Here is a 22066-nt window from a genome sequence, read left to right as displayed (position 1 = left end):
CGAAGTTGTACACCTAAAAGTAATGTAACATTGTGTGTCAACTATACTTTCTTTAAAAAAGTAAAAGTGATCCCTAATAAAACCTATGGACTATGGGTGACTATGATGTATAAATGTTTCACTAATTGTACCAAATGTCCCACTCTGGTGGAGGGGACACTAATAATGGAGGAGACTGAATGTGAGGGGACGGGGGATATATGAGGAATCGCTGTACCTTCTGTTCACTTGTGTTGTGAACCTAAATTTGGTCTAAAAAATAAATTACACTTGGGGCACCCTGGTGGTGCAGTGGGTTAAGTGTCCAACTCTAGATTTTGGCTCAGGCTGTGATCTCAGGGTTGTGAGATTGAGCCCCACATCTAGCTCCACGCCCAGCATGGAATCTAAGATTCTCTGTCCCTCTCCTTCTGACCTGTGTACTCTCTCTCTTTCTCTAAAATAAATAATCATTTTTAAAAATACATTATATACATATATATATGGGAGTCACTTTTGAGGAATAGAGTTAACAAAGAAATAGAGGTGAAGAAATAGACAAATGCCAGAAAAGACCAATGCAGCTGTTCAACACCAAAATGAAGAAATGGACAGCAAAAGAGGACTTCTGAGAAGAGTCCGTTGAAAAACTATTTTAGATGAATCACCATAAAATTACTGTTAATAAGCAGGAGAATTTTCGGGGGAAAATTAGAAATTCAACCTCCTGTATTCAGCGGTAAGAGAAAAGCAGGGGGAAGGAAAGATAAGCCAGGAATGAAATGAAAAATGTGAAAGTCTCCTGCGTGGACATGGCAGGATAATTATTTAAGCCACGAAGGCAGTAATTTAGGTCTAAAATGTCACCGCCATTAATTCTAAGTTTTATTGTAGTCTGTTAGGGAAGAGTTCCCCGGGGAGAATGAGTTACTGCTTCTTGAAATGGAAACTCTGCAAAAACAATTGACATTTCTATAATCCTTAAGGAATAGAACTTGGAGAACAATGACTTTTCAGGTGGCTCTCTGAACATCAGTGACTGAATAGCTAATATCCATCCTGGCTTTATGTCACCTTCATTAATCAGCTCCTATTAAAGATAATGCCATACATGTAATTATACGGCACAGCATTACATTAAATATTTAAGATGTTCCTATTGCACCATATCTTGGGCGTGGTGATGATATACTGCCCCAATTTGAGTACACGTATCAATTTTTCATAGATTTCCATCTATATTCATGGCTCAGGGCCCCTTAGCATATTAATAACCCGAAGAATATAAACTCCTCAGCTTTTAAGTCCGTAGTCAGTTGCCTACTATACTTCTACACATTTGTTTTATCCCTAAGAACCTATTCGGCTTTCTAAAAATATATCTATCCCGTTTTCTAATTGCACTGGTTCCCACATTATTTTTTCTTTATTTTTATTTTTTTAAAGATTTCCTTTTCAAGTAATCTCAACACCCAACGTGGAGGTCCAACTCACAACTCTGAGCTCAAGAGTGGCACACTCCACTGACCGAGCCCTGCACATTCGAGGGTTTTTTTTTTAATCTAACTACAAGTGGGGGTGCCTGGGTGGCTCAGTGGGTTGAGCCTCTGCCTTCGGTTCAGGTCATAATCTCAGGGTCCTGGGATCAAGCCCCAAATCAGGCTCTCTGTTCAGTGGGGAGTCTGCTTCTCCCTTTCCCTCTGCCCCTCCTCACCCTCCCCTCCCCTACTCATGCTCATTCGCGCTCTCTCTCACTCTGTCTCTGCCAAGTGGAAAAATAACATCTGTAAAAATAAAACTAAAGCAAAAAATAAAATAAATCTAATCACTAGTGACTAAAATCATATCACACCTATAAACTGAGTCATCAAAACAATCAAGGAAATAAGCAATGCATAATAAGGGAACATCAGATTAAACTAAGCCCAACGTCTTGCAACAAAATCTATCTATCTCACTTACTCTGCATGTTTAACAAGTCAACCAAAACCCACCTTTTTTAAAAAAATAACCTCATCTTCATAAAGTGTCCAAGTACAAACAGGGGATTCCAGTCATTATGCCTTACAAAAGCCATACGAAAAAAAGTTGGGACTGTCCTAATTATATCATCGGGGTAACAGAAAAGGCAAGACTCTCAAGCAAATGCCCAGAACAAACAGCTAAATGGGGATTAGAATTCTCTATTCATGTGCTTCCGCTCCATTTTCTCCTGCAGACTTCTGAAAATTCTGTTATCAGGTACCCAGGCTCCTCTGGGCTCCTCGCATCAATCATTAGCCACAATTAAACCAATAAACTCCTGCTGCTTCCTCCTTGAGCCCAGCCCGGTTTTAGGAGAGCCGTGTTGTCAGAATTCAGTGCCTGGGGACACTTGGGTGGCTCTGAGGTTTAGCGTCTTTCTTTAGCTCAGGTCATGATCGCAGAGTCCTGGGATTAAGCCCCGCATCGGGTTCCCGGCTCAGCAGGGGGTCTGCTTCTCCCTCCTCCCCGCTCTGTCCCTGCCCTCTCTGTGCCTGTGCTCATGCTCTATCAAATGAAAAAAATAAAAATCTTACAAAAGTAAAGTACAACCAGAGGAGGGGCACATGGGTGGCTTAGTTGGTTAAGTGACCGGCTCTTGATTTCGACTCAGGTCATAATCTCATGGGTATTGGGCTCCATGCTGAGCATGAAGCCTGCTTAAGATTCTTGCTCTCCCTCTCCCTCTGCCCTTCCCACCTCTCTCTCTCTCTCTCTAAAAAAAACAATAAATAAATGGAATGGAATGGAATACAACCCAATCAGAGAATATAAAATGGGGGATCTCAAGCATGTGCCCTCAGGAAGACAAAACTAAGAGTGATTCCCCATAAGTGCCTGCCTGATTTGCAGAAAACTGATACGGTTGGAATTTTCTTAACTGATTAGAGGCTCCCTTAGAGCCTGTCTCTGACCAGGCTTGGGAAATTTTGCCAGAGGCAGGAACTGGAGATGACCCAGGTCAGATTGGTCCCACAAACTCGGCTGAATTAAGCTTTGTGTGTGTGACTGGACTGATTGTATCTGCTTGGGAAATTTTTCAAGGCTGGTCTCTGTTTGCTTTTTGCTTTAACGGACTCTAACCAAACTCCCCTCTCCTTATGTTCTCTGCCCCATGGACACAGCCCTCGCCAGCCCTCAGCAGACCTGCCTACTGCTTGTTCCAGTTTGCTTCTCCTGCATCTCCCTTTGCCCTTCCCGAAAAAACTCGTTTTTTTGAGCTTGCCTCCATTTAGTTCTTTATTTAGGTCAACCATAGTTACTTGGGAGGCAGTATAAACACTTATAAAACTTTTAAACCGAATTTTAGGATTTTCCTATTCCCAGGGTGCAGAGTCCAGAACTAAATGAGCCAAAGGCATGACCACCTCTGTAAAACCCACCGCGTCGATCTGCTCCTTCCCAGTTTAAGGCTCGTAGGTTCTCCAGTCACTCAGAAAATAAAAGTCCTTCAGTCACTTCGAGGCAAGAAGTCTTGGCCGCTCCAACAGCTCATCTACAAACTCTCATTCAGTTAAAACTTCCTTGTTTTCCAATAGGAAAATCTGCTGAGGATGCGGTGCAGGGGGCTTAGTTCGCTCCTTCTGTGCCTACCCCTATCCCCTAGCGCCCATGCCCCCTGCTGCTTCTGGCTCCTCCTTGGACTGTGAGGGAAAACAGGTAGGAACATCAAAGTCCTCTAATGCTGTGGCGTTGTAATCTGAAAGCAGGCCTGGGTGCAAGAGATGCACAATTACTGCCCTTTCGTCCTCACAGGACCCTCCTCCCCGCTGAGGACTTTGACATCATCCCCAGCCTAGGTGGGAGCTCCTCCAACTGGTCACCAGCGTTGTCCATCAGCTCTAGTTCCCCTACTGCCCTCGTCCAGCCTCTTAATGCTGGGTTTGCCTTGGCCTCCAGGACAGCATTGTTTTTGGTTTTGGTTTTTTTTTTAAGATTTTGTTTATTCATTTGACAGACAGAGATCACAAGTAGGCAGAGAGGGGTGGGGGGAGGGAAGCAGGCTCCCTGCTGAGCAGAGAGCCTGATGTGGGGCTCAATCCTAGGACCCTGGGATCACGACCTGAGCCGAACGCAGAGACTTAACCCACTGAGCCACCCAGGTGCCCCAACAGCATCGTTTTTAAGAGAACCCAAGTCCCACCTCTTCTCTGGGCCTCACCTGTTCGTGCCTTAGCTCCTCCACCCCTGGGAGAACATGTCTTCCATCTTCACCTTCTTGCCCTACCCTGCTGTCTCAGGCGAGAGAGAAACATGTTCCAGTCCCTTCCCCTGAATCTCAGAAGCTTCCCTCTTTTGCCTGACGACCCCAGGGAAGTTCTCTCTCCTCCCCCCTGAGAGGCACACGGACAGCTGTCCCCCAGGAATTCTCACTGCCCACACTCACGATGATTCCTCACCCTCTTCACCCTCTCCTAGAGCACCTGACAGGCGAATGCTGGCAACACCAGCTCCCTCCCCCGGGCTCTCAGCATGTCCTCCGCAGGTGGTCTAACATTTCATGAGGAAGTGATGGCCTTTGTCACCTGTCATAGTATCTGTTCATCTTAATTAGTGGAGGTCTGAGATAATATTCAGCGAAGTAAGAACTACTGAAATATTACAGCAGCCCAAAGGGCAGCTACGCGTACCCCAGTCTCACAGTGACTGGAAGGCAGCAGGTCAGAGTGGGAAACCAATATAATATAATGACCCGGAAGTCTTGTCGCCCCCCCTTAGCAAAGTAGTGCTCCATCTCGTCTGACACGGGGACGGGGCTGCCTCTCTGTTTCAGCTTCCAGCCCTCCTTCTGTTCCCACCCTCATGACAGCTTGTCCTCTAAACTCTGGAACATGGTTTCAGAAAAGATGTTAACAGGCGAGAGTTCTGTTGACAGGAAAGTCTGGGAAACACCGAGTTAACATGAGATGAGCTCCTTACTGTGGGATCCTCTGTCTTTAAAATGCCAAAGCACTACATGACTCTCCCAGAGGGGAGGTTGATGTGGTTTCCCAAAGGCCCTGGCCCAAGAAACCCCACTTAAGGAACCAGCTCAGAGACCCAACTCAGGCAAGGTGATGTGAGGCTACATGTGCCCTTCCCCTACCTCTCAACCTCTGCTTCCGAGTGGCTTCAAGGAAGCCGTGGCATCTGCAGATTGCCCTCCCTCTGTATTTTCAACTCCTGCACCCACAACCAATCAGCTCTCTCTGTATCTCAATCCTCTTAAAGACAAAGACTTTGCTCATTCCAGCAGTCACCACAGAACAATTTGGGCAGATCCTTAGTATCAAGCCATCTTATAGACTATTGACCAACCTGTAACCTGACTCACCTTGGCCTGGGTACTCAGCTCTGACTAGGAGAATAGAAATATGACTCAGTTGGTTAAGTCATATTTCCCCCCCAACCTAGTGAAGTATACCATAATCAAAGTGAGACCAGGAACCCTATTAACACCTCTGAGTTTCTTCACTGAATAGGTGAGCCATATTTTAAGTATATACAGTTTTCAATACGAGTGTGTGGTACATTTAAGTACTATATAGGATATATAGAATATTTTTAAGTATATATAGTATATATATTTAAGTATACAACATTGACTCCTTCCCTTATCCACAAATTAGCTCATTTATCAAGGCTAAATCATATTTGTGTTTTTGATTACTATTTCCCCATATGCTTAAAGTCTTCAACAGCTAGTGGCAAACCAATAATCGATGATTTTCTTTTAATTTAAACAATCCAAAGTAAAGGGCTAGATGCAAACATGTTTTGTAGGCTTCTATTTTTCAAATGCTGATTTGCAACACTATACTCAATATGTCTGTGGAGAGGTTTGGTCTTCCTGGCGTGCACAGTCCTGTTCCTATAAAACAGCTCAGTTCTCCTCATCTCCACCTCAGTGGTCACATTCAGCCCATGTGAGGACAAGACCAGTTCATTAACCTTATTCCACAGACTGGATCATAAAAATGCACCTTCAACATCATAAGAACTTAAGTTGGCCAATGCGACTGAAGGTCAATTTAGTAAGTCATGCACTCGTTCAGTTACTCCTCCATGGGGGTCATTTGTGAGCTGTAATTAACATGCAACAGTGAGACAGAGGACTCCCCAACCAAGAGAAGGCAGTGTGATGGAAAGTATACCAACCAGGAGTCAGACAGGTTAGCTCTGTGACTTCAAGCAAGAATGTTAAATTATCTAGTATCAGTCTTCTCTACTCTAAAATGGTGAGTGTCATGTGTAACATTCAGGAAGAGGCTGTGTAAAGAAAGGACATGCCCTGGAACTAGGACACGTTAGTTGCTCAATAACAGTGGTGGTGGTGGTAGTAGTGATGATAATGATTGTAGTATAAACAACACTTTGGTTGTCTTTCTTTTTTTTCTATCTGCTCAATATGATTTTCCTCCATATTCTAGTAGTGGCACCCATCTTCTTTGGGTAACTGCCCCTCCAATTCTTTATGCTTCTGGATGAATGCCAGATCACAGTATCTCACACCCTTGACCATAGGGATTAGCTTCTGATCCAGGCCTTTGTAATCAAAGTTCCCCTTCTTCTTGGTCCCATGAATTACAGGCAAGGGAGTGAATTAAAGCAAGGACAAATTAGTAAAACAAAACCAATCAGAGCCTTTCTTTCTTTCTACTTTTTTCCTTAAGTAGGCTTCAAGCCCAATATGGAGCCCAATGCAGAGTCCAACCTGAGGACTTGAACTCATGAACCTGACTCATAATCCTCAAGCAAGGAGCCCAATGTAGAGTCCAACTCAAGGCTTGAACTCTTGACCCTCAAGACCTGAGCTGAGATCAAGAGTTCAGATGCTTAGGAGGGAGGAGCAAGATGGCGGAGGAGTGGGAGACATAAATATCATCAGGTCCCAGGAGTTCAGCTAGATAGTTATGAAACCACTCTGAACACCTACAAACTCAACAGGAGATAGAAGAGAAGAAGAGCAGCAATTCTAGGAACAGAAAATCAACCACTTCCCGGAATGTAGGACATGTGGAGATGTGAATCCGAGGCGACATATAGGAAGATAGACGGCAGTGGGGAGGGGCCGGCTCCCAGCAAGTGAAAAAGCAGCAAAGCACGAAATCAAAAGTTTTAGAAGTCTGCACCACTGAGGGATGTGGCTCCAGAGGCTAAGCAGGGGGTGGAACCCTTGCAGGGACAGTGTGATCTCAGGACCCACAGGGTCACAGGAAGACTCAGGGTGTCTGAGTGTGGCAGAGATCCCAGGTATCAGAGCAGGGAGGCCGGCTGCAGAGAGGGAACCGAGGAGTGAGCTCTCAGCTCAGGGTTACCCTGAACTGTGATCCAAGGCAGTCAGGCCATTGCTCTTCGAGCAGGGACACTACAAGTGGAAGATCCAAGGAGACCCCTTACTTCTTCCTCTGGGAGGAGGTACAGGAGCACACTACAGGAATCAGCTGGGTTTGGAGACTCTGAACGGGGTGGTGCACCAGAGATAGAAACACTTGGTCACAGGCAAGGTGAACACGGAGTGCAGCTGGAGACCAGGGAGACAGGAGTGACTGAGCGCTTCTCTCCGAGGGCACACTGAGGAATAGAGCCCCAAGCTCTCAGCTCCTCTGGCCAGAAATTGGGAGGCCGCCATTTTCATTCCCATCCTCCAGAGCTCTACAGAAAGCAGAAAGCATTCAGGGAACAAAAGCTCCCAAGATGGAACCCAAGCAAATTATTTAGCCTGGCCCCTAGCAAGGGTGGGAAAATTCTGCCTCAGGCAAAGACACTTGAGAATCACCACAACAGGCCCTTACCCCAGAAGATCAGTGAGAACATCTCGCCAACACCAAGCTCACTGACCAAGGAGAACAGCGGAATTCCAGAGAAGGGGAAAGCAAAGCATGGAATTCATGGCTTTCTCCCCATGATTCTTTAGACTTGCAAAGTTAAATTTTTTAATTTTATTTTTTTCTTATTCTAATTTTTTTTTTTTTTTAAAGATTTTATTTGTTTATTTGACAGAGATCACAAGTAGGCAGAGAGGCCGGCAGAGAGAGAGAGGAGGAGGAAGGAGTCCGATGCGGGACTCGATCCCAGGACCCTGAGATCATGACCTGAGCCGAAGGCAGAGGCTTTAACCCACTGAGCCACCCAGGCGCCCCTCTTATTCTAATTTTTTAAACATTTACTCTTTCTTCTTTTAATGTCTTTTAACTACTTTATCTTAACAATACCTTTCTTTAAAAAAAAAAATCTTTTCAACCTTCATTATTATAGTCTTTTTTTTTTTAGTCTTTTTTTTAAAGACTTTATTTATTTATTTGACAGACAGAGATAACAAGTAGGCAGAAAGGCAGGCAGAGAAAGGGAGGCGGGGAGCAGGCTCCCTGCTTAGCAGAGAGCCCGATGCAGAGCTCGATCTCAGGACCATGGGATCATGACCTGAGCGGAAGACAGAGGCTTTAACCCACTGAGCCACCCAGGTGCCCCTATTATAGCCATATTTTATCATTCATTGTATCTAACTTTATTTCTTGTATACAAACAGTGTTTTTTCTCCTAAAAATTTTTGGGATAGAACTCCTCCTAATAGAACCAAATATACCCTAAATCTAGCAGAGGCCTTTGTTCTGGTCTCCAGCCTGAGCAAATTCTCTCCACTTTCTTTTTCTTTCTTTTCCCAACCAACTTATCTTATCAACTCCATTTTTAGAATTTTTTTTTTAATTTTCATCTTTACAGTCATATTCCATCCCTTCATCATGCTTACCCTTATTTGTGTGTGTGTGTGTGTGTGTATACTTATCTAACCATAGATAGATAGATATGTTTTTCTTTCCTTAAACTTTTGGTAGGTAGTTTATCCTAAGAGACCAAAATACACCCAAAATCAAGTGGGTGGCTCTGTCTATTCACCAGTCTAAAACATACATATATATACATAATTACATAATACATAATACACATATATACATAATATACATATATAAAATAATTTTTTTATTCTTTTTTTTTAACTTCCTCTTACCCTCTTTCTTCTCCCCCACAATTTGGGGTCTCTTCTGATTTGGTTAATGTACATTTTTCTGGGGTCTTTGTCACCCTTTTAGTATTTTATTCTCTCATTCATATATTCTTATCTGGATAAAATGACAAGGCTGAAAAACTCACCACAAAAAAAAAGAGCAAGAGGCAGAACCAAAACCTAGGGACGTAATCAATATGGACATTTTAATATGTCAGGTCTAGAGTTCAGAATGATGATTCTCAAGGTGCTAGCTGGGCTTGAAAAAAACATGTAACATATTAGAGAAACCTGTCTAGATAAATGAAAACCCTTTCTGGAGAAATGAAAGAACTAAAATCTAACCAAGCTGAAATCAAAAAAGCTATCAGTGATGTGCAATTGAAAATGGAGGCTCTTACTGCTAGGATAAATGAGGCAGAAGAGAGAATTAGTGATATAGAAGACCAAATGACAGAGAATAAAGACGCTGAGCAAAATAGAGACAAACAACTACTGGACCATGAGGGGAGAATTCGAGAGATGAGAGATACTGTAAGATGAAACAATATTAGAATAATTGGGATTCCAGAAAAAGAAAGAGGGGGGCAGAAGATATATTGGAGCGAATTATTGTAGAGAATTTCCCTACAATGGCAAAGGGAACAAGCATCAAAACCCAAGAGGCACAGAGAACCCCACTCAAAATCAGTAAGAATAGGTCCAAAACCCATCACCTAATAGTAAAACTTACAAGTCTTAGTGACACAGAGAAAATCCTGAAAGTCTATAATATAGGACAAAAGTCTATAATATACCATGGTCTGGGACAAAAGTCTATAATATACCATGGTAAAAATGTTATATTGGCAGCAGACTTATCAACAGAGACCTGGAAGTCCAGAAAGAACTGGCATGATATATTCAGAGCACCAAATGAGAAAAGCATGTAGCCAAGAATACTATATCCCAACCAGGCTATCACTGAAAATAGAAGGAGAAATAAAAAGCTTCCAGGACAAACAAAAACTAAAAAAATTTGAAAACACCAAACCAGCCCTACAGGAAATATTGAAAGGGGTCCTCTAAGCAAAGACAGACCCTAAAAGTAGTAGACTAGAAAGGAACAGAGACAACATACAGTAACAGTCATCTTACGGACAATACAATGGCACTAAATTCATATCTCTCAATAGTTACCCTGAATGTAAATGGGCTAAATGCCCCAATCAAAAGATACAGGGTATCAGAATGGATAAAAAACCAAGACCCATCAATATGCTGTCTATAAGAAATTAATTGTAGACCCGAAGACACCTCCAGATTTAAAGTGAGGGGTTGGAAAACAATTTACTATGCTAATGGAATCAAAAGAAAGCTGGGGTGACAATCCTTATATCACATAAATTAGATTTTAAGCCTAAGACTATAATAAGAGATGAGGAAGAACACTATATCATACTCAAAAGGTCTGTCCAACAAGAAGATCTAACAATTTTAAATATCTATACCCCGAACATGAGAGCAGCCAACTATATAAACCAATTAATAACAAAATCAAAGAAACACATCGACAATAATACAATAATCGTGGGGGACTTTAACATCCCCCCTCACTGAAATGGACAGATCATCCAAGCAAAAGATCAACAAGGAAATAAAGGCCTTAAATGACACACTGGACTAGATGGACATCACAGATATACTCAGAACATTCCATCACAAAGCAACAGAATACACATTCTTCTCTACTGCACATGGAGCATTCTCCAGATGATATCACATCCTGGGTCACAAATCAGGTCTCAACTGGTACCAAAAGATTGGGATCATTCTCTGCATATTTTCAGACCACAATGAGCCAGAACTCAATCACAAGAGGAAAGTTGGAAAAAATCCAAATATATGGAGGCTAAAGAGCATCCTACTAAAGAATGAATGGGTCAACCAGGAAATTAAAGAATTGAAAAATTTCATGGAAACAAATAATAATGAAAACACAACTGTTCAAAATCTGTGGGACACAGCAAAGGCAGTCCTGAGAGGAAAATATATAGATACACAAGCCTTTCTCAAGAAACAAGAAAGGTCTCAAGTACACAACATAACCCTACACCTAAAGGAGCTGGAGAAAGAACAGCAAAGAAAGCCTAAACCCAGGAGAAGAGAAATAATAAAGATCAGAGCTGAAATCAATGAAATTGAGACAAAAAAAAAAAAAAACAGTAGAACAAATCAATGAAACTAGGAGCTGGTTCTTTGAAAGAATTAAAAAGATCGATAAACCCCTGGCCAGACTGATCAAAAAGAAAAGAGGAAGGACCCAAATAAATAAAATCATGAATGAAAGAGGAGAGATCACAACCAACACCAAAGAAATACAAACAATTATAAGAACATATTATAAGCAACAATACGCCAGCAAATTGGACAATCTGGAAGAAATGGATGCATTCCTAGAAACAAATAAACTACCACAACTGAACCAGGAAGAAATAGAAAACCTGAACAGACCCATAACCAGTAAGGAGATTGAAACAGTCATCAAAAATCTCCAAACAAACAAGAGCCCAGGGCCAGATGGCTTCCCAGGGGAAATCTACCAAGCATTTAATGAAGAATTAATTCCTATTCTCCTGAAACTTTTCCAAAAAATAGAAATGGAAGGAAAACTTCCAAACCTATTTAATGAGGCCAGCATTACCTTGATCTCAAAACCAGATAAAGACCCCATCAAAAAAGAGAATTACAGACCAATATCTTTGTTTAACACTGATGCAAAAATTCTCACCAAAATACTAGTCAATAGGATCCAACAGTACATTAAAAGGATTATTCACCACAACCAAGTGGGATTTATTCCTGGGCTGCAAGTTTGGTTCAACATCTGCAAATCAATCAATGTGATACAATACATTAATAAAAGAAAGAATAAGAACCATACAATACTCTCAATAAATACTGAAAATGCATTTGACAAAGTATAGGATCCTTTCTTGATCAAAACTCTTCAAAGTGTTGGGATAGAGGGTACATACCTCAATACCATCAAAGCCATCTATGAAAAACCCACAGCGAATATCATTCTCCATGGAGAAAAACTGAGAACTTTTCCACTAAGATCAGGAACATGGCAGGGATGTCCATTATCACCACTGCTATTCAACATAGTACTAGAAGTCCTAGCCTCAGCAATCAGACAACAAAAAGAAATTGAAGGCATCCAAATCAGCAAAGAAGTCAAACCCTCACTCTTTGTAGATGACATGATACTTTATGTGGAAAACCCAAAAGACTTCACTCCAAATCTGCTAGAACTTGTACAGGAATTCTGTAAAGTGTCAGGATATAAAATCAATGCACAGAAATCAGTTGCATTTCTATACACCAACAAGATAGAAGAAAGAGAAATTAAGGAGTCCATCCCATTTACAATTGCAGCCAAAACCACAAGATACCTAGGAATAAACCTAACCAAAGAGGCAAAGAATCTGTACTCAGAAAACTATAAAGTACTCATGAAAGAAAATGAGGAAAGACAAAAGACAACTGACAGAATGGGAGAAGATATTTGCAAATGACATATCAGATAAAGGGCTAGTATCCAAAATCTATAAAAAACTTAACACCCAAAGTACAAAGTAAAAAACTCAACACCCAAAGTACAAATAATCCAATCAAGAAATGAGCAGAGGACATGAACAGATATTTCTTCAAAGAAGACATCCAGATGGCCAACAGACACAGGAGAAAGTGCTCCACATCACTCACCGTCAGGGAAACACAAATCAAAACCACAATGAGATACCACCTCACACCAGTCAGAATGGCTAAATTTAACAGGAAATGTTAATTACAGGATTAACAGGAAATTAACAGGAAATGACAGATGCTGGAAAGGATGCAGAGAAAGGGGAACCTCCTACGATGTTGGTGGGAAGGCAAGCTGGTGCAGCCACTCTGGAAAACAGCATGGAGGTTCCTCAAAAAGTTGAGAATAGAGCTACTCTATGACCCAGAAATCACACTACTGGGTATTTACCCTAAAGATACAAACGTAGTGATCCAAAGGAGCACATGCACCTGAACGTTTATAGCAGCAGTGTCCACAGTAGCCAAACTATGGAAAGAACCTAGATGTCCATCAACAGATAAAGGGATAAAGAAGATGTGGTATATATATACAATGGAAATGTATTCAAAAGAAATGAAATCTTGACATTTTCGACGTTGTGGTTGGAACTAGAGGGGATTATGCTGAGTGCAATAAATCAATCAGAGAAAGACAATTATCATATGATCTCTCTGATATGAGGAATTTGAGAGGCAGGGTGGGGGTCATGGGGGTAGGGAAGGAAAAAATGAAACAAGATGAGATCAGGAGGGAGATAAACCATAAGAGACTCTTAATCTCACAAAACAAACTGAGGGTTGCCAGTGGGAGGGGTTAGGGAGAGGGCGGTGGGGTTATGGACATCGAGGAAGGTACGTGCTATGAAGTGTGTAAACCTGGTAATTCACAGACCTGTACCCCTGAGGCTAAAAATACATTATATGTTAATAAAAAATTAAAAATTAAAAAAATAAAGACTGACGTACCTTCTGAGGGGGAAAAGATTATGCCATGTTTTTGCTAAACTTAACATAAATCTGTATATGTCTCCTGAGCCGGTGGAAGAACCAAACTGAAATTTATTTGGTAGGAACCTTGAGGATCTTCCTGTAAGAAAATTTGTCCTAAAAGGAAGGACCCTGGCACCATGAACCAAGACAACAAAGAAGCTTTGGTTGTTAGAGGCTGGGGTGATGCTGAAAACCGTAGGGTCTGCAGTTTGGATTTAGTAAAAGACAGTGGACCAGAGGGACACCTGGGTGGCTCAGTTGGTTAAGGGTCTCCTTTTGGCTCAGGTCATGATCCCAGAGTCCTGGAACCGAGCTCCGCATTGGGTTCTTTCCTTCCTTAGCAGGGAGCCTGCTTCTCCCTCTACCCCTCCCCCTGCTTGTTCTCTCTCTCTCTCTCTCTCTATTTCTCTCTAAAGAAATAAATAAAATATTTTTTTTAAAAAAAAGGATCGTGGACTAGAGGTCAGACTGCCAGTATTAACTAGGTAATCTTGGGCAAGGAAATTAACTCTGAAGCCTTGATTTCCTCCTCTGAAAAATGGAAATAATAAGATCTAGAATTAAAAGGAATAATTATTAAAGGGCTTATTGCACAGCTAAGCATCTATCAAGTGCTCAATAACTGTTAACTATCTATAGCAATAATTAGGACACTCCCAAGCCCATCTCCCCACCCCCACCCCCGTGGATGCATACCTGGGTCCTAAGGGACACAAGTAGCATAAAAAGGGAAAAGCTCTGGTGGTATATCTGGGCCAGTCATGCTCTGCAACCCCTCTAGCTGAGAGCAACATCAAGCTCCAAGGTCAGAGGGCATCCCTCCCCACCTCACTGATGATGCACAGCTCGGGTCTATGAAAAGCCTAGGCCATCTGAACAGTATGGGAACTCGAGACTCAGACGCAGGCCCTGGGACCCAGCAGGAGCCAGCAGGACCCAAAAGGCGGGCACCCTCTGGGGGTGGCAAGACGACAGCAGCACACAGCAGCACGAGGCTGGAGAGGGTTCAGTTGTGTGCGCTTAAGAGAAACCTCCTGGGGACTTCCAAAAATGTTTAGCAGGGTGAAGCCCTACTAGAGTGGGTGGGAGAACAATCAATGTCATTTGGGTCATCGGGACCCATGCGATCCATTTGAACATAATAGGCAGGTATCTTGGGTCCCATGGGAGATGTTGCCTAAGCACCGATCATAAACAAGCAGCTGCAATCAACATTATCTTTGATGATAAGAGGCCTCGTGTTTACTGGGGCAGCCAAGGCATGCAGCCTCGCTTACCTACAAGGAGTCCTCAATTTCCTGGGCTCCAGAAACGTTTAGCACACAGTAGCTTTATTAGACAATAAAGTTGTGTCATCACAAAAACTAATAGGAGTTCAGCTGTGGATTGAAGTTCAGATACATGTGAACTGAAATCTAAGTAACCACCAAGCAGAAGTCAGCAGAAAAAATATATAAAAATGTAGCATCATGGCAGGGCTGTGTATCGGGATAAAAGATCACTTCCTGCCCCCAGTTACTGTCACATGTTAATATTAAATCTGGTATTATCCATGATTGGGTATTTTAAAGGGGGTGTCAGGAGGTTTCCCCTTTGGATAGCCACAAGCCCAAAGAGCTTAACTTTAAGGGTTCCTCAAACTCCTAAGTGGTAACTTCTTTAAATGAGGGGATCCAGACTATTGCATCGTTATTTCTACTGATGACTAAGATATCCTTCGATCCTGGAACCTACAGAAAAGTAAGTGTGGGTTTCCCCTTGCCCAGAGTTTCAGTCAGTTAATGCTTGAGGGATGAAACTGAAATATTCCAGAAGGTCACCAATACTAGTAATTTCTTTTTTTCTCTCAAATTCATTAATGAGGAAATGAAATGCCTTGGCTAAGGCAAGAGCTGACCCTCTCCTAAATTTATAGAAGAAAATCCCTCTCCGCCAATCCAGAGCTCCTTGAATCGAGGGACAGTGCAAGGTCGCTGCTTTTATAGATAACAAATGGGTTCAGTCAAGGAAAGACTGTAGATCTGACAAGGAAAAAATGGCCTGCTCAAGAGAAGATGAATTTTTACCATATTTCAAGATAGAAGACCACAGAGAAAGAAAAGTGACTTCATCAATCCCATTCTGGGAGCCCTGGTGAGGCTAAGGATAAAAGGAGTAAGCCTCTGGAACTGGCTTCCTGTCGTCTACGTTGCATCCATTCAATTTAGAGGGACAGACGCAATCACAGCTGGCAGCAGATAAATCACAATTATCAAGACCTGATTAGTACTGCCCTAGAGTTAAAGAGGGTCATTTGCTTCTATCAGATAAAAATTGATTGCTTTGTATGGGCAACAACTTATAAGGCCAAGGTCAAGGTATGGTGATGGAAAATTAGGTTAGCTATCATAAATCCTCCAGCGCCAATCCTTCTTATCTGAATGAGAGCGCTATCAACTATTAGCTCTGAAGACAGGTTTGTGGGAAATATAATGGAATCCAGAATCATAGAAAACTTTCTGATGGATAATACCGTATATCAGAAAAACCTAGAGAGATTGAACTTTCTTCACTTGAGAAGGGAAAAAGAAGAAAATGGATTCACCCTGCCTTGATGGCACACGGGTAATTCTTCAGACCAGCAAGTACTCAGCGCAAAGCGTGAAAAGACACTTCATGGAGGAAAGATACTCTCATTTCTCCTCTTCTTCTCTTGCTATGATCCAAGAGAACCCATACCCTGAATGAAGGGCTCTTAAGTAGCAGATACCACAAGGCTGGCACTGACCAAATGGGGAGGATAATTCTGTTACAGCATCTTTTTGTCTCTGTAACTAATCACCAAGAAGCAAACTAACAAAAAAATAAGCAAAAACAAAATACAATTCTCCACTGCCCAAAGATGTATTGTAACTTTTTAGAACTGTCAGGAAATATTACCAATTCACAAACCTGAGGAACTAAGCATAGTGTTACTTATACCAGTTTTTCAACTTTTCTGACTCAAAGTATTCTGATTAAGAAGTTGGAAAAAGATCTTGTCATTATTGGTACTAAAGTAAAAGTAGCTGGGATTTAACCCATGAAAATAATTTTTTGTATTCAACTTTGTTTTCCTTTTTTTTTTAAGATTTTATTTATTTATTTGACAGAGATCACAAGTAGGCAGAGAGAAAGAGGGCGAAGTAGGCTCCCCACAGAGAGCCCAATGCGGGGGCTCAATCCCAGGATCCTGGGATCATGACCTGAGCTGAAGGCAGAGGCTTTAATCCACTGAGCCACCCAGGTGCCCCTCAACTTTGTTTTTCTCATAGTTACTTAAATTTTTACTGTCATAATAAATGGTATCTAATTTTATATATACTAAAGCTTTTATGTCTAGCATTGTAAAAATGAGAAATATCTATAAATCAGCATTTTCACAAAAAATAATCAATGAACCCATCCATGACCTTGTTTGGTGATCTCAAAAAACTCTGAAGACAAAAAGGCAAAAATAATGTTATCTCTATAATGATCTTTAACATAGGTGAATTGAGGGAAAAAATAAATCAATTTTCTAAGCTTTACAAAGCATAAAGTTTTATTAAATCCATTAGAAACAACCACTATTTCTCAAATGAGTCTTATTCACAAATGTTACAAACTAGAGATTGTTCTTAAAAATTAATGGGAATGAGAATGAATCTGATAAATTCTCCAAGCCTAGGAAGGGACACAAGAAAATGTAAAAACCAAAACTGTCTCTGGATTCCTAGATAGTTGAATACACCTTGACACCAATCAAATTTTTCTTAAATCAAAACTGAATTTTTCTACAGATTTCTATAAAGGCAGGAGAAAGCTTCAGAAGCAGGTGTCTACGAAAACTTTCAAAGGTCCAAAATTTAGTACTTTGCAATCTCCCCACTGCTTTCTCCCACTATTGCTGGACACAATTTTCTCCCAAAATGATCGATAAGAAATGCTAGCTTTATCGTACTATGTCTCCAAGTTTCGCTAGCCTACAGATATTTCTAACTACTCAGAGACAATTATGTCTGCTCTAGTAATCTATCAGTTGTAACTATAATTTTTTTACTGGAATCTTGTATTGAAAAATACTGTGAAGGTTGCTGGAGGGGGTGGGGGCATGGGGTAACTGGGTGATAGACATTGGGGGCAGTATATGGCCCAGTGAGCACTGTGAACTGTGTAAGACTGATGAATCACAGACCTGTACCCCTGAAACAAATGATACATTATATGTTAATTTTTTAAAAAAATACTGTGATCCTCTGCATCATGTCAAATTTAAGATAAACACAACTCTGGTTGCAGTACTAATTGTAATAAGTACTAGAAGATTTGGGGAAAGTATAAAAGCTTCCTAGATTTAATTATATTTTTTACGTTATTTATGCTGAGTTTTTAGTGAAAACATAAATATAAGGGGAAAATTATCCTGGAAATGTAGTTTCTTTTGCCAACTAAACTTTTTTGTTTTTTAAGATTTTATTTATTTGTTTTAGAGAGAGAACACGAGCACAAGCAGGGGGAGTGGCAGGCAGAGGGAGAAGCAGGCTTTCCCACTGAGCAGGGAGCCCAATTCGGGACTCGATCCCAAGACTCTGGGATCATGACCCGAGCCGAAAGCAAACGCTTAACCAACTGAGCCACCCAGGTATCCCTGCCAGCTAAACTTTAATGGTAAATAACAAAGTGAGCTTTTACTTTGCAGGTTCCTAACTAAAAGACTGACATTTCAGGAAAGATTCTTTTTTAAAGATTAGTATGAGAGGGGTGCCTGGGTGGCTCAGTCATTAGGCGTATTAGAGGAAAGGGAGCTGTGGCCTTGTGCTGATCCTTGGGTTTACAAGCCTCGTGTGCCCTGAGCTCTGGGGTCTCTGGGGTGACTCTCTGTCCGCTGGATGGCCCAGTATAACCTGTCTGCTAGACCCCCCCTGAAGACTCATGGTCTATTCTTCTGGCTCACTCAACGTTCTCAAGGATTATTGGCCAACTCCTTGTTGACTGGACCTCCTCTCAGCTTCTGCTGTCTCAGTACACCCCTTCAATTTCTCCCGGTGACCACCACGGGGTCATAGCCTGGAGGGGCCACTCCATAGCCTCCTCCCTACCTTACAGAGACACCTCCCCCTGCCTTAGGAGGTCCTCTTTGATTCCCCAGTCTGTCTCTTGGCAGTTTCTGGGTCCCATCTAAACCCCAAGAGAGCTGGAGCAGCCCAGGGAGACATAAATTCAAGGCCTCCCTCTGCAGCTCATCACTAAGTCTCCTTTGCTGTGGCCATGTCCCAAGTGGACAAGGCACAGCCTGAGAGGTAGTCTTACCTCTCCCAGAGCCCTTCTGCTTCGATCTAACACAGCTCCCCATCTCCAGGTCAGAGCCTCTGAACCACTTCACTCTCCACCCTTGTCTTGTGTACAATCCAAGGCTCTCAAGCCTATTTTGCTGCACAAACTTCTTTTGCACTTCTAGACTTTTGCTCTAATGTCCAGAGGCAGGGTTTTATTTTGTTTTGTTTTTAATGGGACCCAGTGTTCTATAAACCTAGTTTGTAACTTTTTAATGTGTTTTTTTCCCTCTTTCACAATATATTATGGATATCTTTTCAAGTCATTTCAGAGAAAGTTAGCTCACTCTTTTCAATAATTGTGTGGCATTTCATCGCATAGATGTACCACAATTTACCTACCAACCTTACTAATGAACATTTGTGAGGTTTCCAATTTTTCACTACTAAAAACAATGCTGTAATTCTTATACACTACTAGTAGGAGTATAAATTAGCATAGCAGAATGAATAAACAGGGGGCATCTGGATGGCTCAGTGGGTTAAAGCCTCTGCCTTTGGCTCAGGTTGTGATCAGAGGGGTCCTGGGATGGAGCCCCGCATCCAGCTCTCTGCTCAGCGGGGAGCCTGCTTCCCTCTCTCTCTGCCTGCCTCTCCGTCTACTTGTGATTTCTGTCTATCAAATAAATAAATAAAATCTTTTTTAAAAAATGAATAAACAAATTGTCCTGTTACCCACAAAATGGCATACTACACAAAGCAGTGAAAAATGAATGAATTATAATTACATGTAAGAGCAGGATTAATTACACAAATACAAAAGAAGCAAGATATGAAAGGATACATAAAACATTTCCATTTATATAAATTTTAAAAATAGGTGAAACTGTTATTTTATGGATGAGTGCACAGATGGTAAAAAATCTAAAGAAAAGGAAGAAAATTATCAAAAAGACAAGATAGTGGTTACTGGTAGAGCTGTGCTGTCCAATATAAATACAACATGAGTCACATAAATAGCCATGTAATTTTAAATTTTCTAGTAGTCATATTAAATAAAGATGGGAAGCAGGTAAAATAAATATATATTTTATTTAACCTAATATAGTCAAAATTCTGTCATTTCAACATGTAATCAATATTAAAAATCATTAAAGAAGTGCTTTACCTTCTTTTTCTTATACTGTCTTCACAGTCCAGTGTGAATTTTACACTTACAGCACATCTGAATTCCAACTAGCCACATTTCAAGTGCTTCTTTGCCGTGTGGCCAGAGGCTAGCTACCACACTGGACAGCCAATTGTAGCAGACATGAAAGTATGGAAGGAGGTTAGCTCTACAGGAGAAAAGTAGGGCTGTAACTGAGAAGGACATGTGGGAAATTCTGGGAAACTGATATTGTTATCTTCTTTGAGATGAGTGTTGATTATGTATTTGCATTGTAATTATTTATTAAATCATATATGTGAATTGTGTGAACTTCTTTTAATGCGTTTTATCAAAAAAAAATTTTAAATACTGAATGCATATTCCTTACATGTATCATTATAAAATTGAGTGAGTCTTTCTGAAGGATAGATTTATAGAAATGTAAGTATTGGGGGCACCTGGGTGGCTAAGCATCTGACTCTTGATTTTGGCTCAGGTCATGAACTCAGGGTCATAAGATCAAGCACCTCATCAGGCTCTGCACTCTGCATGGAGCCTGTTTACAATTCTCTCTCAGGTGCCCAGGTGGCTCAGTTGGTAACGCCTTTGGCTCAGGTCACGATCTAGGAGTCGCAGGATCGAGTCCTGCATCAGGCTCCCTGCTCAGCGGGGAGTCTGCTTCCCCCTCTGACCCTTCCCCATCTCATGCCCGCTGTCTCTTCTCATTCTCACTGTCAAGTAAATTTTTTAAAATCTCTTTCAAAAAAGAGTCTCTCTCTCCCTCTCCATCTCCCCACTCTCTCTTACTCTCTCAAAAAAAATTAATAATAGAAAATAAAAATAAAAACAAATATAACTACTAGATCAAATGATACAAATGTTAAAACATTTACTAGTACTAAATTACTGTCCACATGGTTATACAAATTCTCACTCCGACCAGTAACAATAAATGGAAACTGCCATTTCTCTAATTACTTAGCAACACTTCAATTTTAAGACATTTTTGACAGTTAGGTGTAAGGAGATATTGGAAGAGTTAGAATCACACAATGACTATTTCAAGAAATTACAAAGTATATTCCATTCAGGACAAGCTCTTTCAGCATATATAGGCACTAACAATCAGGTGGTTTGTCCTTCCCACACCTCTAAAAGTGATGGGGCACCTGCATCCCAGGGTGGCCATGGCCCTACACCAGCAACTTCACCCCATACTACAGAGGGAGAAGCAGTGTCCCCACTGATCAGGGAACCCGACATGGGGCTCAATCCCAGAACCCCAGGATCATGACCTGAGCCGAAGGCAGACACTTAACCAACTGAGCCGCCCAGACTCTCCAGGACTGAACATTTTAGACTTGGATACTTCATTTCAGGGCTATTCACGCCGTCAAGTGTTGGCTTGAGTGGTGGTCACATGCAAAGACCTCAAAGCCAACGATGACCTTGACTCCACAGAATTTTTAAAAGATCTTTCCGTCCTGGCACTAGCACAACCTCCAGAACATCATCATAGTCCTGTCTCCTTCTATGCGACAATCTAAACTGCTTTAAAATAAATGTTTGGATCTCCCCTAACAAAACTGTCTTCAGAGATGGGTTCATATTAAAAAAATGAAATTTATTACTCCTTAATCACAAATACTCTTTTATTTGTCAGATTCTTTTCCCTCTCCCCCTCCTTCTCTTTCTTCTGTCCCTTTCCTCTTCCTTCTGTCTCTCCCTTTTATTTCCCAATATTGCTTGGCTTCATTGTGACCTCTCCTTCCCTGCTCTTCAACTTGAGCCCACAACCTAAGGATCCCAAGAGGTCACAGTCCCCAGGCAAGATGCCCCAGGATCAAAACATGGCAGCAGAGAAGGAAGGAATCCTGAAGATAAAATGAGACCTTAACCACTGAAGGACACAACTAGGAGCATTAGCAAGCAGATCTATGGAGGAGGACTCCCAAGTTCAATGCTTATTTGCTGGCCAGAATCAATACCAGGAGCACAAACAATTTGACGCCTTAAGTGAAATGATCAGATAGCAAGTCAGGCCTGCTTATACTT

The sequence above is a fragment of the Neovison vison genome, chromosome 13 (genome assembly GCF_020171115.1).
Source record: "Neovison vison isolate M4711 chromosome 13, ASM_NN_V1, whole genome shotgun sequence".
Lineage (NCBI taxonomy): Eukaryota > Metazoa > Chordata > Mammalia > Carnivora > Mustelidae > Neogale > Neogale vison.
This window is presented reverse-complemented; position numbering follows the sequence as displayed.